The sequence below is a fragment of the Poecilia formosa genome, unplaced genomic scaffold, assembly GCF_000485575.1.
Source record: "Poecilia formosa unplaced genomic scaffold, Poecilia_formosa-5.1.2 Scaffold39, whole genome shotgun sequence".
Classification (NCBI taxonomy): domain Eukaryota; kingdom Metazoa; phylum Chordata; class Actinopteri; order Cyprinodontiformes; family Poeciliidae; genus Poecilia; species Poecilia formosa.
Window position 1 is genome coordinate 2,077,924 of NW_006799978.1, and position 6,546 is coordinate 2,084,469.

Sequence of the window (6,546 nt, forward strand, 5' to 3'; positions counted from 1 at the left end):
TCCGTCACATTAGACACTAGAGAAAATGAAATGTCATTGTTTTGGAGGAAGTATTTCCTGGGTGCACACACTGTGGAGAATGGCATCTGTTTTGTGAACGTTTATCTCAGGAGGTAATGAAGCAGCTTCTGTTCCCTGATTTAAGCTTTGCTACCACTCATTGGGTCCAGAAGTGAAATAGAAAGTTCTGCAGTGTGCTTTCAGCTCTCACATATGCTTCTGCTGTAAGTTGCTAGTGAACCAAAAGGTGTTGTTGAAGAATAAGTGGATAATGATGATTGAGAGCATCTTTAATGAGCAGAGCGAGCCAGAGAGGAGTCATTTTGTCAGACAGCAGGAAGCCAATGACCTGTGGGGATATTAAACAGGTAAAGTGTTTTGACTCCATTTCTTTGTCCAGTTCTTAAACTACTTCTAAAAATAATCACAGAGCATTGCAAAAGTATTCACGCCATAGGAAATTTTTAACATTTTGATTTTGTTTTTTTACAGCTACAAATCTGAAAGGTGTGGCCTGCATTTGCAGTTGATCCCCTTAATTTTACATAAATGACATTATACAATAGAAGACAAACGACATCATGAAGACGAAGGAACACGGCAGACAGAGACGTTTAAAGCAGGGCTGAGTTCTAAAACAGTATCCTGAGCTTTGAACATCTCAGAGTTCTGTTAATCACCAGAACTCTGTGAGATTTTGACTCGAGGGAAAATTTATCAGGACATGACCTTCCACTTTGACTGATGGGCAAGCAGAAATTTTAAGAGAAAAAGCTAAAAGATGCATGTTGACTCTGCATAAGCTGCAGAGATCCACAGCTTAAGTGGTGGAGTCTGCAGGCGGGACAACGGGGAGTCTTGCACTCCACAAATCTGACCGTTATAGAAGAGTTAGAAAATGAAAAGACATTATAAAAAAGCACTGGTCATTTCTTTTGAAGTTTTCCACAAGTTATGTAAAATGAACAAAAATCAGTTAAAAGAAGGTGCTGAGGTTTGTGGCTTACATTAATTATAATTAATGTTACACAACGCCCTTCCCACAGTGTAACAGGGTGGTGGCAGCATTATGCTAATGACTCCTTCAGTAGAGAGTTTATGAAAAGATGTGGAGCTAAATACAGGGCAATACAGTGGCAAGTCTCTGGCTTAGAATAAACCCATTAGAGTTTGAAACACTTGATATGGAGGCGAAGGTTCATCTTCCAGGAGAATCAGAACCTCCAACATACTGCTGGAGCTACAACAGAACTTTTTAGATCAACAGTCTGTAACTCAAGTGCCACTGTTCTGCAACTTTTGGATGCAACTCTGCACTAACACACCTGACTTAAATTAATGGCTGACATGCCAATTGGGTAAATCAACCTTTTGATTCTGGTGTGTTGGAGCTGGAATGCAGCCAAAAGCTACAGAATAGTGGCAGACCTCTGGTTTAAAGGAAAGCATATATCAATGTCTTAGAATGGCCTAGTCAAAGTGCAGATCAAAATCCAAGACAGAACCAGCAGCAAGACTGGAAAATCCATGTTCACAGATGTTTTCTGTCAAATCTGACTGATCTTCAGCTGAGAATATAAAGCCATAAATCATTTTCCTTCCACTTCATGATGACCTGCTCCTCTCTGTCGGTTTATCACATAAAATCCCTAAAATTCATTCAAATCTGTGAATTTAATATGATGAAGTTTGAAGTTCAAGGGGGGTTAATACTTATACTATGCAGCTTAACAAGGGACCTGCTGAGTTTAATAACGCCTCACCAGATGTTGGTCATTGAGACTTTGTATGCAGGAGGATATAAAATTACTGGAGGAGTGAACAACAATTACAAGCACTTCCCTATAAAAGGAAATTCATCAAATCCCTCCCTAATAAATAAATAACTATATGGAATAAACATAAACTTACCACCTTTTAAAGGAATACGTTTGAATGATCTTTTCAGTGACAGTGTCAGTCGTGTTGACAGAGCCGTGTGTTCAAATGAGAATTAGTCTAAAAAATTAAATTCACGTCTTGATTCTGTGTTTAATGAGTGTATCAGAACAACATAACTCAGGTAGTCAACTGTTTCCCCTTGTGAAATCATAAGGGGGATATCATATTATATTTCCTCCTCTAACTAATTTATATGCCAACCAAATTCATTCATAATTCAAGTTAAAAGTTCCAACAGAAATTGCCTGAAGAAGTTAATGGAACATTTTAGACATTAATCTAAAAAAGTTTGTATTTGACCTTGTTAGAACTTTTCCCACAGCAAAGTCCTTTTAACCAGAGTTACACTGTTTCCTATAAGTCTTTTTATTTTATTATTTTTAGTACATTTTTATGTAATTTGATGTCTGGAAATGAGTTTTTTTTTCTTTTTTTAATAATCCATCAGTGTGTACAGGATCCAGAAGTTCTTCAATAACTATAAATAATTAAATTGTTTGTGTAAATTGCATGTTTTAAAGTCATCATCATGCAATAATTGAAATATCAATATTTTCTTTCTTATTTTAAGCATTTTACACTGTTTAAGCTTGAACTTGACCTCAAATGAAGTTATGATGTCAAATGTTTGATAAGAAATAAAAACACAAAACTATGATTAAAACTTGTATGGTGCAATATTTATAAGCCTTCATAAGTGATTAGAAATTCTGCTACAAGTTATTAATCAAAGAGCAAGCCTGTGATTAATAACCTCTATTTCTGTAATAAAAACGATGCCTGGACCAGTCAGTCTTTAGTCTGTGATTCTGACAGAGCTGGGAATGAACCTGCCAGCTTTAAGACACTGCTTTACTTGCAGACAGCACCCCTTCCCCCCAAAAATGTCAATTTTCCTCTTTCTCTAATCCTCAAATTGGCACTCATGTGAACTTCTAGCCTATACTTGCTTAGTTTAGCACAGCCAGCCCCTTGGCAAGTATCTGTTCTCAAAGCTCTGGACTAGTACTTAAATTGTTAGCACAGTGAGGTTTTGACCAGGGGGCCCAGGAGGCTTCAACAGTTTGCATTTTTGCAAGATTTTGGTTTGACTGCTCAAGGGAACAACAGGTTTGGGTTTGCAGGACGTTACAAAAAAGGATCAGATGATTTGGTCTTTATGTTGGTCTGCTCTTAGTTAATTAGGTATAAGCATAGCTAAAGTACTAAGTGGAAATTTTCTTTCATAATTGTATCAGTTTGTATTTTCTTTAGCTTTTCTTCTTCGTCTTTTACTTTGACAACTCATCTTTCAGTGAAATGTAAACAAGGTTAAGACATTTCCATTCTGTCCTGGAGAAGAAGAAAATGGTTCAGATTTAGTCAACAAACTAATGTACACAAGCTGTCATCTAGACTTATTAGCTGAGCACATGAAAATCTGCTGTGATTGTTAAATACTGATGGTGCAAAACCGAACTGACATCATCAGGAATGAGAGGCCAATTGTTTATATCAGGATTTGAGTTTCAAATGTACCAGGCAGATAAAAAGGCCATGATCAACAAATTCATCACTTGAACTGTTATATATTTTTTTTAATTCTGCTGTCCTATTTGAATTTTTTTATGATTTTATATAACTTTAAGCAAATTAAAGGGGTAAATTTGTAAGGACAAATTCAGACTAACATTAGTAATTGTACAAATTATAGTGTGATTTCAAATAGATGGGGTCTGCAGTAAATTTGGAGATAATTCCTCACAAATGGTGACAAACTCTTCTGAGCCATTTCTGGCTAATTTCACTGATTCTGTCTTGGAGCGATTCAGCTGCTGCTTCGTGATCAGCTACCAATCCTTGTAGCTGTGTTTAGAGCAAAAAATGGATCTTTGATCAGTCCTAATTGCAGTGTTTGAATATGTTCTCCAGTCTGGCTTGCCACAGATCAAACTGTAATTTTCTCCAAATATCCAGCTGTCCAGCATACAGATGTGACTACAAAGCAGCCTGGAGCTGCCGTCCACAGCTGTGAGGAGGAGTTTGAAATAGACGTGGTTCATCTGTCAACACATGGTCTCCAGCCAGAAGGGGAGGCTGGAACTGACTGGATGAAATGTTTTCCAGCCTTTTCTTTCCTCCTTCTTCAATTTGCTGTTGGTATTTGCATCAACATTTTTGAATTTTAATTTGGATTTCCTCTGGTGTTTTGCTTTGTTCTCAGGGAAAAGCAAAAACTAATGATGCCAACTTTAGCCCTATTTGCAGGGGATGGGCATTATCTAGGGGCGCCGTGTGATAAATCAGTTACTCCCCAATGTGGCGGGATAACCGAAGCCTCAGATTTTGCTGAAATGTATGGTCATCTTCCAGATATAATGTGGATATGCTGTTTCGAGTTGATTGAAGGAGTGACTTGAGTTTATGTTAAATCTACTTTTCTGGCTGCAGGCTATAGCTCAGTGCACTAGGCAGCTGTATAACAGGAGGCTACAAACAGAAGAAAATGATTCTTACCGAACAGTGTAATGCATGATGTGAGCCACCATTTGCATCCTTCTCTTCAGCTTTTTCTTTTTGATACTGTATGTTACAAGTCGATGGGGTTTTGCTGGACTGGGAACCTCCCATTCTTAGCCCAAAAGCAAATAAAAATACGCCCAGGAAAGCAAAAATGGCCCAGTTAAGTTTCGGACTCCACCCATTTCTGTCCAACTCACAGAGATGCCTATTCTTATTGGATTGGTTTCATCACAGGACCTTGGAGTTCAGCAATATATAGTAGGTCATTTGCTTGGAAAGTCTCTGCAGTTATTGCAAATAGCATGTGATCCCTGTGAAAAACTAATCCTGTGCAAAAGCAAATTTGCCTTCTTTACTTTTTCAAATTAAATCAACAGATTTTTTTGCCTGATATTCTCTAGAATCTGAATTAAACACTCAGACTTAAATTTTTAGAGGGTCAACACAAATAGATGGCTGCAGTTGAGAGTGACACTTAATCTTACATTTCCTGGATGCCAAACACAACTGTGGGTACTAATTAGAGACTAAACAGAATCACTGAGGGGTGAGGAGGCATTGTAATATGAGGAGAGGTCTTATGTGTGTTTCTGTCTCTGTGCAGGATGGACCCAAAGCCTGGGGTGTTAAAAAAATGAAACTTCAGCATAGCTTTGGTGTCTGAGCTTTTCACACATCACATGTGCACACACACTTCTGTCTTTCCTATCATTAGCAGCCTGCAGCTGTGGCTTTGGAAAACCTTATCACAATTTGTAATCGCCTCTGCAGTAACACTTTGTACATTTCATTTCGGAAATGTTTCATAGTTGTTACTGCAGTTGTATCTGCCATGGCTCGAGGGCTTCTTGTTCTTTCCACCTGACTGTAAACATTGGCTATTTTCAGTTCACTGGAAACTGAAGTATTTTCTTATCTGGAAACTGTGTGATCTTTGAGTTATGTAAAAACAAAATTCTGAGATTTCTAAAGTGAATGTGCTTCTTGATGCAGAAAATGGTTGTCTTAACACTGTTTAACAATCTAGTAAGCACACAAACATGCATTATGGATTGTTCTGAAGAACATTAATCAGATTTTTGTTCTGCAGACAGATTTACGGACATGAGGTGTATCAGGTTGGGTCATCTGATATGATGGACAGATGTCCGATGTGACCTCTGCAGCAGGTGTTGACAGATGTTTCTCTTCTTCTCATGGTTGAAGTTGACCCTTTGGTTAGACCATGGAGACCTTGGACCAGATGACTCTTTCAGCCCCTCCCCCAACAGCGTCTCATGCCTCCAGTGGGTTTAGGGTTACTGTCATGGTTTTCCTGCATCAGGGAAATGAAGGATTAATACTTTGGAGGTCTAAAATGGCATTTAGACATGTGAGTGTGTCTGAGTTACCCTGTGATGGACTGAATGACGTCAGTTCCTTCACCTCTGAGTAGGTGATGAACTTGGATTAATAAAGTGTTTTATTTTTATGTTACTGCAAGAAACAAACACAAAAGCTTCATTTAATCACTTAGGCAGAGTTTACTTTTAAAACTATACCATCAGAGGTCTTAGTTGCATTATTGAAGATGATCAGGAGTATTGGAAGATTTTTAGATTTTACATTTTATTTTCATTCAGGGAAATCCTTCAGAAACCTTTTTTTTTTTTTTTGGATAATAGTAAAGAAAACTTTTTCAAGTTTCAATATATTTTTCCTCTCTTTATCAAGCTGTTCTCACTTTCATAAGGTCACCATTTTTTTTTTATTTGTCAAGGCGAATAAAAATTATTTATTTTTCATTGTAAAATCTGCCTTAAAAAATCTAAATATTTAGGTTGTTTCTAAGTACCACAGCTGTGGTATATCTCCTCTGATTAGTTCATCTATTAAAACTGTCATAAATAAATGATTCAAACGAGGACAGTTCTTGGCTGTACTAGATTTCTGATGGTGTCTTGACTTTTTACGCTACTTTGCACATAATTTTCTTCATTTATGTAATATTTACACTGTTCTAGTCCAATTTGTTTTACCAACATCATCTGTGGACTGATTTGCTTAATTTGTTTTTTTGTGTGTGTGTTAATTATTTGGCTTGCTATTAGGGCTGTTGTAAAC

The 6,546-nt window shown here is 37.3% G+C and overlaps 1 protein-coding gene across 2 annotated transcripts in view; it reads left to right on the forward strand.

Annotated features, from left to right (window-relative positions):
- Positions 1-6,546, forward strand: part of pdgfc (platelet derived growth factor c) — a 41,798-nt gene that overhangs the window by 15,681 nt on the left and 19,571 nt on the right. The window lies entirely within an intron of this gene.